The following is a 12721-nucleotide window of genomic DNA, read 5'->3' as shown; positions in this document are numbered from 1 at the left end:
TGAAGAAATAAAAAAACGGTGGTACGACCTGCGCTCCAGGACAAAGGAGAGGGTGGCAGAGCGCCCCAGGGAGATGAGGGGCATAGGAGGAGGCCCATCCACCATCCCACCATCCACAGCCATGGAGGAATTGGTGGAGCAGACACTGGAGCCTGAGGCTGTGTCAGGAATGGGAGCATTGGACACGTCAGCGCAAGGGACATCCAAAAGTGAGTACCATGAAACATGCATGTACACCTATAAATGCTATACCCACACTCACCCAGTACACAGCAGCATGCACAACCAGACTAGCTCCAGTCCAGACTAGCAACCACCAGAATGGTGCATTATGGGCAATGTAGTACAGTAGGCAGCATATAGGCAAATGTTTATTATGAGGTATACAACAGATGTTCTAGACTGACAGTGTGTTCCCTATGTCCCACAGGTCTCCCACAAGACACCCCCACCAGCCACACCATCCAGGGTGAAGACAGCAGGCCACAGGCAGGGCAGGAGGCTGCAGCAGCCAATACAGGGCCCAGCACGACACCACCACAGTCCCCTACAGTTGAAGTTCTGGACATGGAGGAAGGAGACACGACACCTGGTCCCAGCCACACTGTGAGACAGCAAGAGCCAGAAGCACCACCGGGTCACAGACGCAGAGTCCAGGTCCAGGCGGTGGCCCAGGAGGATATTGGGGAGGCATCCATGTCTGCAGTTGAGGCATCCCTCCTGTCTGGTCAGCGCCTGCAAACAATGCAATTGAGGATTATCTCAGGTGCAATGCAGAGGATGGAACACAATTTCACACATGGCCTGGCTGAAGTGAACACACAGTTCACAAGACTGAATGACAATGTCAGTGACCTTACACAATCAATCCACCAACTGGTGACGGAACTGGTGGCTGAGAGGCAAAGCGCAAGGCGTCGTGAGCGCCAACTAGTTCAGAGATTTGATCGCATGGCAGCGTCCATTGTCTGTCTTGCCATGAACACCACAGGTCTGTCACGATGGACCATGAGCCTGCAGGTGGAACTGGGCCACTTTGCAGGGGATGTGGCGCGGGGACTGGGCCGCATTAGCCACGCTGTGGACATGTTGGAGGCCAGGCAGGTGGCAAGGGGCACGGGTTGAGACCCCTCAGGACAGTGAGGAGGGGTCCACTATTAGCAGTGTATCTGCCACAGACACATGTGTACTGCGGAGTGGCAGTGCACGTCAGGGGTCTGCTGACCCACCTGGCACGAGCCATGCTGGGCGAACCAGGAGGAGGAGTGAGGCACAAACACTGCAGGACTCATGAGGCACATGCAGTTAATGTGTCCTCATTAAGGGTGGACATGTGCATGCCCTTACGGAGAGTTATGTTCTTTAGTTATTAGGTTCACTAATTAAAATATTTTGTTTGATCCACTACACAACTGGGCTGTTTGTGTGTGACATTGGTGATTGTGGTGTCTGTTGCCACGTACCTTCCAAAGTATTGGTTTGCAATGTGGTCCCGTCTCTGTCTGCCTTGATTTCCAATGCTTCTATCTCCAGGCTGCCTATGTGGTAGCTCGTGCTCGTCATCCTCCGAATCTGGGTCTGCAGGGGTGAGATGTAGCCCACGTCTGGTGGCAATGTTATGCCGTATTGCGCATGCGCCAACTATCTTGAATGCTGTTATTGGGGCATACTGGAGCGCACCTCCACTTCTGTGGAGGCATCAGAATCTTGCCTCTAACAGTCCAAAGGTCCTCTCTATTACATTTCTGGTCCACCTATGTGCACTGTTATATCGCCTCTCATTCTCATTGCTGGGTGTTAGGTACGGGGTAAGTATCCATGGTCGCAGCGCATATGCACTGTCACATGTTTGACAAAAATTAACAATGTTAGCAGGGCATGGATGGTTTCTACAGTGACCTGTGTGTATGGCTTCAGGGTGTCTTCAGCAATACCTAAGAGATATCCGTCTCCAAACTCCCCACGCTCTAGGCGTTGGTGTATCCCACTGTGCCTGAAAATGTAAGAGTCATGTGTACTCCCTGGAAATTTGGCTACCATGTCAGTGATGACACAACGGGTGTTACATACCACCTGGATGTTCAGTGAGTGGGAACACTTCCGATTGCGGAACAGATATTCCAGATTTGCAGGAGGGCATATTTGTATATGTGTCCCATCCACACACCGTATTACATGGGGAAAGTTGGCAATTCTGTAGAATTCCAACTTGGTGCTGTTAATTTCTGCCTCATTCCTGGGTAGGTATATGTATCTGGACATGTGTGTAAGTATGGCATCTAGGAAACATCTGAAGAAATGTGAGAGTGCACTTTGGGATACCTCACCTGCCACTGCAATCACCCCCTGATAGCTACCCGAGGCCAAGAGCTGCAGTGAGCACAGCACTTGCACATGTGTGGGGATGGCGCTACCGTGCACAGTCTGGCGTTGAAGCTGCGGATTGAGTAGATCAATTAATTCTAATATTGCTGCACTGCTGAGTCTGTATTTGTCATATATCTCCTCCTCAGTTTGTTGGAAAAGTGTCTGCCTGGTTCTGATCCTCTCCTGTCTCTGGCTCCTCCTCCTCCTCTGCTGTGAGGCGTGGGCTCTCCTCCTACTTGCTATCACATATATTTCAGCCATTTTGAGTAACCCAGATGCCTTCTGGGTCTCCTTTTATACTTTGGTTCTGGTTACCACCTGCTCTGACTTGGTGGTAATTTGGGTGTGCAAAATGGGCTTTTTGCGACTAGTCATAATTGGCGAGTGGCTTTTGCATATGGTTAGCGACTCGCAAACTGCGACTTCCTATTTTCGGGTCGCAAAATCAGATCGCTATTTTTGCGAGTCGGTAATGGCTAGCATCGCAATTTGCACTACGGAAATGGGATTTTTGCATCCCATTTCCGATTTTGCAGGGTCGCAAATTGCGATTCAGGCCATTTGTGACTCGAAAATCTTTGCTACATGTGGCCCAAGTTTCACAAAAGAGCAATGCCCATTCAGCAGGCGAATGGTGAGTAGGTATATAGTAACTGGAATTGCAACTATGAGCACACTGTCACAAATACATTACTAAAGCATGGTGCTGTAGCACGCTGTCAATTAAAGACAGAACATTTTCCATTGTAATGGCCTCTAAATTTGAAGACATGCAGTTTTACTGATAAAACTATAAAGTGCACAAACAACATTGTACAGCAATTGGGTTTCAGCAAAAATTAGACATTTCCACATCATCATGTAAGGTTTATTGATTAATTTTGATCCTTGTAAAATCTTTGTTTTTATCACACTTCATCATTAGGAAACATTTGCTTAATTTTTGCTTTCCTAACTTTTTATTAATGATTAAATATTTCTACAGTTCATATTTAGGGATTAAAATTGTGTTGTGTTTTAGAAGAAAACAACTTCTGACATCCTTTTATTCTCAGCAGTTACATTGTCACATAGTTCACTTTACAAAATTCTGCAGTAAGAGTAAAAAAGTAAATACCAGTATCAATTTTATAAGGATAAGAAGCGATTTGTCAAAAGACTAGACTGACTCATTCACCTTCAGAACTCCAGCGTGATTATTTTGGGGCGGCGGCATCTATGCCATATGAACTCGCACCCCACAAAAAACAGCACAGAAACTAACTACCAGAGGTGGTTACCAGAAGCCATGACATAGCCAGACCAAAAAACATAAAACTGCAACAAAAAAAAAATCAGAAGACCACGTCTCTCCATCTACCCTCCTGGGATCACAAACAACATTCCCATCAACATTCAACTGCCCCAACCATTCTGTAGTTCAAAAATGTTCTGAAGACCCACACCTTCAGAGAATACTACATATCCACATGGTAGGGTGGGCCATTCAGAAACACCTTTCTTCATTTTAAACAGCATTGAATCATACATAACTTTGGGCTTCTGCCCTTGTTTAGCACTCTTTCTCTGAGTCTAAGTTTGCACTGTAAACTTACAGTTCCATGCATACATCATTTCTACAGCACATGCCATTGGTGTACTTGTCACTTGCTGATAAACATTGTATTTCATCCACACTTTGTCTAGTGGACACCATGCGCTATAAATTATCTCCTGAAGTCTGATTCACTGTAGTGTTTCCTTGCCTTAAGACAGTTTTAAGACTGTCCGACTTTGCTCTAAAGACTGAATTAAGGAAGATAAAACTTTAATAAGACAGGCCTTTGGTGCTCAACCATAGGTGTTATTTACACCTTTATTAATATTACTTGTCTTGTCACCTGCAGAATGATGAAAGGATAAGATGGCACTGTGGGGCTTCAGTTCTTTGACTACAAGGTCCTGCGGTGTGTAATCAACATGCTAGGTGTGATTTATTTATTGTTTCCCATGATTCAGCGTAACGTGACACAGTATTAAAGAGTCTCTAGCCAGGCAAAAGTCTCCCTGATTCAGGAGTTGTTTTCTACTGGCTGAACACAATCTTAGAACATTCCTAATGCATTTAAAGTGTTCTTTTCTCACTTAATGCAGTCATAAGGCTACATAAAGCCAAGAAAACCTTCGAAAATATTGGGCCTCAGGCATCATCACCACTTCTCTTCCACTGGAGGGGCTGGCAGTGTTGACGGTGCTGGTGGCCTTAATCCAAGCAGCGCTGCCCTGGGGATTATGAGCTCCGTCTCCGCTGGCGATTAAATGGCAGTAGCCCCGATATGTAAAGGCTGGTGGAGACGGGGTGCTGGGTGCCCCATGCACTTGGCATGTGTAATGCAGGGGCTCCCCTGGCGAGCTCCATCGTGATAGCAGACAGTAAAAATCGCAACAGGTGCTGGTGCACCCTACGCACTACAGCATTGCCATCGGCTCTATTATGGACCGGTGTCAATGTTGTAGGCTGTTTCCCCCTAGGCCAGCAGGAAACTCTTAATGGGGCCTGCGGGAAGGGGACCACATATGCAGTAACCTGACCGCAGGAGTTTGGTGGACAGCCTTTTCCGTCTGCCAAACGCATAGCGACCCCCATAGTCTTAAGTCAGTGAAATGGCATTGGCAAATAAGACCCACATATCTTTTTTTAAGACAGTCTTATGACTGTTTTAAACCAGGGAATGGTTTTAGTAAAAAAGGCCCATGTTTCTTCAATTCGGACAGTTTTACCACTGTCTTAACCAAGGAAATGACTTTAGCATATTACACCTACTGAGTTTGTTCTACTTGGTGCAGTATGCATGGTCCTACCACTGCTGTTTGACCCTTGATGCCCCCCTCCACTCAAATGATCTCCCATCCATAACCTTCAGAGCTTACTTTGGTACCACATATTGCAACCTAAGCACAAAAGATTAAACCCACTCAGTGGGAGATAATCTCATTACACAAACCTGCCTGTGGGCATTTAAAAAAGGCCCAGTCACTCCCCACAATACTAACCAACGAGCATGACAAACTCCCTGGCTGCAGTGAGCTTTAGAGTGGCACAGCTCCAGCTGATATCACATCCTGGAAGCAGGATGGGGTGGTGTGGAAGGAAGGGAAAACTATCCCAGACACATTTTAGTTGGAATAGGTGGTAAACAGCACATTAGTTTAAGAGAAGCTGACAGGGTAAGAGCAGACAGTCAAAAAAACAAAAAAAGAGATCGGACAGAGCAAATAAAATTCTGAAATAAGGGCAGGGCATAAGAAAAAGATAGCAGCAAAAACAAGGAATGAAAGACAATGACAAGAGAGGGTGGAGGACTGGAGCATGAAAGAAAAGGTGAGTATTTTTTATAGTGCTTTTCATGGGTAAGGATTATCACATAGTAGAGATTAAATTGCTTGTCCCGGATCACTGTGGGATTCCGGGATTAAAACTCCACACCTGCTGTGTAAATGCCTCAAAGATGTCCTGAACGGTGTGATGGCAGGTACCACCATGACAATGCGGAGGCGGTATATTAAGTACACTCACCAGGTTTGCTGCCCGCCTTGCACGGTACCACTGAGGTGTTCGCCCACCGCAAAAGTGGATGTGCTGGGCCAGCCAGCAAGGAAACAGCAAAGCACAACCGGAAAAGGGAAACAAGACGACCATGTCATGACACATGATGTTAATGATGTCATCGCGCATGACATGCAGCCACCATCATAATTGGGGCCATATTCAATACAAATTGTAAAGGTGAAGATTTTCTCTGAGCATCAGCAGCGGATAACTGGAGATGAGTGTAAATAGGTCTGGGCACGATTGTCTTTGTGAAGCAGGGGGTAGAAACAGGTGCCCTTGGAAAACAGCCTCTAACCTTCAACCTCGCTCCTTGAAAGTACAGCAAATGTAACTACAGAAGAACATCATTTATAACCCTGTTTACAGAACGGACCCGGAGAGACTGAAAACATCAAGCATGCATGTCAAATGCTCCTAGAGAAAGATAGAAGTAGCCCTAAGCAGATGCTACAATGGGACAAGTGGAAGGAAATAAGTACGAGGGTGCTGCTCCATGAGAGGAAATGAAAGACAAAAAGGAGGGACAAAGAGGAAGGATTCACCACTCGCAAGCAAGAATTTTCAAAGGACACTGAAATAAACAAATGAAAAGCAGTGGGTGGGCTTTAAGCCCACAGAAAACTATACTAAAGCATACAAGGAGTATTGAAAGCTCGACCTAAAAAAGAGAAATAAAACAAAGTAAACAGAGCTTTGAAATAGGCATTTTAACCCCTTTGAAGCCAAGAACATAACAGTTACATCCTTGGCTGCGGTGCTGAGGCACCAAGGGCGTAACCGTTACGTCCTTGGACTGGCTCATGGAGGAGCACTAGCCTTGCCTCAGCGCCCCCAGTGTAGGGATGGAATGGGAATCATCTATTTTTATCAGGCCAATCAGCCCCCAAGGGGGGCAGAAACCACTCGACACCAGGGAATAAAAAAAATATATATTATTGAATGAGAGGAGCGGCCCCTTGGGCAAGGGCCGCTCCCCAGGGGGGCAAAATATTTTTAGGCCTTTTCTGCCCCCCCGGGGCAGATAGGCCTATTATAATTAGGTTGATCTGCCACTAGGGGGGCAGAAACCCCTAGACACCAAGGATATATTTTATTTTTTTTGTTTACTTTTTTAATATATGGGGAGCGACCCCTTAGGCAAGGGTCGCTCCCCTGGGGGGCAAATAGTATTTAGGCCATTTCTGCCCGCATCAGCCTATTTTTATTAGGCCAATCTACCCCCAAGGCGGGCAGAAACTACTAGACACCAGAGATTTTTATTTTTTTGCATCAATTTCACGCAAGGGGAGCGACCCCTTAGGCAAGGGTTGTTTTCCTGGGGGGGCAAATTTATTTTAGGCCATTTCTTCTCCCTTGGGGAGCAGATCAGCCTATTTTTATTAGGCCAATCTGCCCCCAAGGGGGGCAGAAACCACTTAGGCACCAGGGATTGCTGTGTGTGTATATGTGTGTTTTGTTTGGGGAGGGTAGACTCTTACTGTTGGCCATATCTCCCTCTTGGGGGCAGATCGGCTTATTTTTGGAAGGCCCATCTGCCCCCAAGGGGGCAGAAAGCCCACCAGAGACCAGGGAAGATTTTTTTTCAAAATAAAAGGTTGGGGGTATGGCCATACCCCCACCCCAAATAAATGGGGCCAAAGTTGTTCTGCCCGCCAGTGGGCAGATGGGGCAATTACCCTAAGTCTAAAAGATGCCAGGGAATTTTTTTAAAAATAGTGTGGTGGTGGCTACCAACCAGTATGGGCATGGTTATGCCCCCACCTCAACTGAAGGGGGTAACAGTCTTTCATCTCTCCCCCACACACACTAAAACATCTTATCACATGACAAGCAAGAGGACATTTGATTATTTTGGATTTTGGTTTTACATTTGGGCCATGAGAGCTTGGCTAACTCTCAAAATAGTCCCACTTGGAATGGTGAGAGCTGCATTTTTTGGACTTTGGGACGCTGCCATGTAGAAAAAATCCACAAGACCTAGACACATCTGAAAACTAAACATCTGGGTGAGTCCAGGGTGGTGTGCTTCACATACACCGCACCATTTATTTACCCACAATGACCTGCAAACCTCCAACTTTGCTGGAAATCACACATTTTTTCCACAATTTTGTGATGGAACCTTCCGGAATCTGCGGGAATCCACAAAATTCCTGCCACCAAGCATTGTCTTATCTATACTGATAAACATTCTGCTCCACTTGTCAGCCTAAAAATGTTTTTTTTCAAACTGCCCTTTTGTAGGAGGCTGGCCTGGCTTGTAGTGGGTACCAAAGGTACTTACACCTTGTGCCAGTTCCAGTTATCCATTATTAGTATAGAAGAGGTGTTTCTTGCAGCTTAGGCTGATAGAAGGTAGCTATGGCAAAGCAGCTTAGGCTGAACCAGGAGACATGCAAAGCTCCTACTATACCACTTATATCATATGCACAATATCATAAGAAAACACAATACACAGAGTTACTCAAAATAAAGGTACTTTATTTTTATGACAATATGCCACAAGTATCTCAGTGAGTACCCTCAGTAAGAAGGTAAGTAATAAACACAAGTTATATGTACACAAACCCAAATCAGGTAAGTAAGAGCAAGAAAAGTAATGCAAACAGTGTAGAATTACAATAGGTTGCAATAGGAGAACATAGGTATAGGGTCAACACAAACCATATACTCCCAAAGTGGAATGCGAACTACGAATGGACCCCAGATCTATGTGAGCTTGTAGAGGGTCGCTGGGACTGTAAGAAAACAGTTAGGGTTAGAAAAATAACCCACCCCAAGACCCTGAAAAGTAGGAGTAAAGTGCACCTACTACCCCCAGAGAGCACAACAGTTGTGATAGGGGGATTCTGCAGGAAGAACAAACAACAGCAGTGCACTGACAACGGATTTCTGGACCTGAGTACCTGTAAGACAAGGGGACCAAGTCCAATAGTCGTGACAGTGTCCAGGGGGGGCAGGAGCCCAGGAAACCCCGGATAAAGGTGCAAGGAAGCTGCCTCCGGTTGGAAGAAGCTTGGAATTCTGCAAGAAAGTAGAGGACTAGGGACTTCTCCTTTGGAAGGCTGATTTCCCACGTCGCGATGAAGCTTGCAGAGGTGTTCCCAGGCAGAAAGACCACACACAAGCCTTGCTAGCTGCAAGGGTCGCAGTAAAGGTTTGTTGGTGCTGCTGAGGACCAGGAAGGACCATGATGCCGCCTTTTGGAGGAGGAGACAGAGGGGGCGCTCAGCAACTCAGAGAGCCCTCACAGAAGCTGGACAACTCAGAAGGTTGTGCACTGTAGGACAGAGTTCTGGGAACCCAGGCTTGGCTGTGCACAAAGGAAATCCTGGAAGAGTGCACAGGAGCCGAAGTAGCTGCAAATCACGCGGTACACAGCTTTGCAGTCTAGCGTGGGGAGGCAAGGACTTACCTCCACCAAACTTGGACTGAAGAGTCACTGGACTGTGGGAGTCACTTGGACAGAGTTTCGGTGTTCCAGGGACCATGCTCGTTGGGATGAGAGGGGACCCAGAGGACCAGTGATGCAGTCTTTTGGTGCCTGCGTTAGCAGGGGGAAGATTCCATCGACCCACTGGAGATTTCTTCAGAGCTTCTGGTGCAGGGTGAAGGCAGGCTACCCCCAGAGCATGCACCACCAGGAAACAGTCGAGAAAGCCGGCAGGATTAGGCGCTACAATGTTGCTGGTAGTCATCTTGCTACTTTGTTGCGGTTTTGCAGGCGTCCAGGAGCAGTCAGCGGTCGATCCTTGGTAGAAGGTGAAAAGGGAGATGCAGAGGAACTCTGGTGAGCTCTTGCATTCGTTATCTGAAGAATTCCCCAAAGCAGAGACCCTAAATAGCCAGAAAAGGAGGTTTGGCTACCAGGTTAGGAGGATTGGCTACCAAGAGAGGTAAGAGCCTATAAGAAGGAGCCTCTGACGTCACCTGCTGCCACTGCCACTCAGAGCAGTCCAGTGTGCCCCCAACACCTCTGTTTCCAAGATGGCAGAGGTCTTGGACACACTGGAGGAGCTCTGGGCACCTCCCCTGGGAGTTACTGGTCAGGGGAGTGGTCACTCCCCTTTCCTTTGTCCAGTTTAACGCCAAAACAGGGCTGGGGGATCCCTGAACTGGTGTAGACTGGCTTATGCCGAGATGGGCACCATCTGTGCCCATCAAAGCATTTCCAGAGGCTGGGGGAGGCTACTTCTCCCCAGCCCTTCACACCTATTTCCAAAGGGAAAAGGTGTAACACCCTCTCTCAGAGGAAATCCTTTGTTCTGCCTTCCTGGGCCAGGGCTGCCTGGACCCCAGGAGGGCAGAAACCTGTCTGAGGGGTTGGCAGCAGCAGCTACAGTGGAGACCCCGGAAAGGCAGTTTGGCAGTACCCGGGTTCTGTGCTAGAGACCCGGGGGATCATGGAATTGTCCCCCCAAAACCAGAATGGTATTGGGGTGACAATTCCATGATCTTAGACATGTTACATGGCCATGTTCAGAGTTACCATTGTGACGCTATCATAGGTAGTGACCTATGTATAGTGCATGCGTGTAATGGTGTCCCCTCACTCACAAAGTCCGGGGAATTTGCCCTGAACGATGTGGGGGCACCTTGGCTAGTGCCAGGGTGCCCACACACTAAGTAACTTTGCACCCAACCTTCACCAGGTGAAGGTTAGATATATAGGTGACTTATAAGTTACTTATGTGCAGTGGTAAATGGCTGTGAAATAACGTGGACGTTATTTCACTCAGGCTGCAGTGGCAATCCTGTGTAAGAATTGTCAGAGCTCCCTATGGGTGGCAAAAGAAATGCTGAAGCCCAGAGGGATCTCCTAGAACCCCAATACCCTGGGTACCTCAGTACCATATACAAGGGAATTATATGGGTGTACCAGTATGCCAATGTGAATTGGTAAATTTAGTCACTAGCCTGTTAGTGACAAATATGGAAAGCAGAGAGAGCATAACCACTGAGGTTCTGGTTAGCAGAGCCTCAGTGAGACAGTTAGGCATCACACAGGGAACACATATAGGCCACAAACGTATGAGCACTGGGGTCCTGGCTAGCAGGATCCCAGTGACACATAACAAACACACTGACAACATTGGGTTTTCACTATGAGCACTGGGCCCTGACTAGCAGGATCCCAGTGAGACAGTGAGAACACCCTGACATATACTCACAAACAGGCCAAAAGTGGGGGTAACTAGGCTAGAAAGAGGCTACCTTCCTACACCTTTTGGACCCTCTCTGGTTCCCCCTCAATTTCAACATGTTTTTGGCTCTTCCCTGTCACAAGCACTTGGCCCACCGACACAAATGAGGTATCATTTTCACCAGGAGACTGAGGGGAATGTTGTGTGGTAGGAATTTTGTCCTGGTGCGGTGGTCCGAAACAAACATATGGGAAAAAATGTGATATTGTTTAGCTAAATTTGAGGTTTGCCGAGGATTCTGGGTAATAAAACATTGGAGGATCCACGTAAGTTATACCTCCCTGGATTCCCTCGGGTGTCTAGTTTTTGGAAATGTTTGGGTTTGGTAGGTTTCCCTATATGGCTGCTGAGCCCAGGGCCAAAAACACAGGTCCCCCCGTATAAGCAGGTAGTTTAGTATCTGATCATTTAGATGTGTCCACATAGTGTTTTGGGGCATTTCCTTTCACGGGCACTAGGCCTACCCACACAAGTGAGGTGCCATTTTTATCACAGACTTTGGGGAACGCTGGGTGGAAGGAAATTTGTGGCTCTTCTCAGATTCTAGAACTTTCTGTCACCGAAATTTGAGGAAAAAGTGTTTTTTTGGCCAACGTTTGAGGTTTGCAAAGGATTCTGGGTAACAGAACCTGGTGAGAGCCCCACAAGTCACCCCATCCTAGAATCCCCCAGGTGTCTCGTTTTCAAAAATGCACAGGTCTGGTAGGTTTCCCTAGGTGCAGGCTGAGATAGAGGCCAAAATCTACAACTAGGGACTTTGCAAAAAACAAGTAAGATTTCAATTTAAAAATGTGATGTGTCCGTGTTGCATTTGCTGTCATGAGCATTAGGCCTACCCACGCAAGTGAGGTACCATTTTTATCTGGAGACTTGGGGGAATACCGAATAGCAAAACAAGTGTTATTGCCCCTTGTCTTTCTCTACATTTTTTCCTTCCAAATGTAAGACAGTGTGTAAAAAGACATCTATTTGAGAAATGCCATGCTAGTATGGGCACCCCAGAATTCAGAGATGTGCAAATAACCACTGCTCCTCAACACCTTTTCTTGTGCCCATTTTGGAAGTACAAAGGTTTTCTTGATACCTATGTCTCACTCTTTATATTTCAGCAAATGAATTGCTGTATACCTGGTATAGAATGAAAACCCCTTGCAAGGTGCACCTCATTTTGTAGTGTGGTCAGTTTTATGTATCCTTTGCGCGTTAGCTTTAAGCTTTAGGCCTTCGTGCACTTTGCCCTGGATGTATTTTATTCCTTTGCTCGCAGCATAGAGCCTCTGTGCACTTTGCTCTAAATGCTTTTTATTCAGCTTCGTACTGTTATTTTTCAAATAGCCAGTTCTACGGTGTTGTTTTATTTTTTAGATCACACTGTTTAGCCTACTTCAGCACTGGAGTTTTCAATAACACATTCTTGTTCACTCTGTGCTTCAGTCAAGGATACAGTCTGGTACTGTGGCGGGCTGGAACCTGCTCGCCCGCACTCCGCTCCTGCTTGTGCTGACTCTGCCCCTGGTGCTCTGAGGCTCCCTGCACGGGATTGGTGGAGGGGTCGGCA

Source organism: Pleurodeles waltl, chromosome 7 (assembly GCF_031143425.1).
Source record: "Pleurodeles waltl isolate 20211129_DDA chromosome 7, aPleWal1.hap1.20221129, whole genome shotgun sequence".
NCBI classification, from domain to species: Eukaryota; Metazoa; Chordata; class Amphibia; order Caudata; family Salamandridae; genus Pleurodeles; species Pleurodeles waltl.
Note: the sequence above shows the minus strand (reverse complement) of the source record.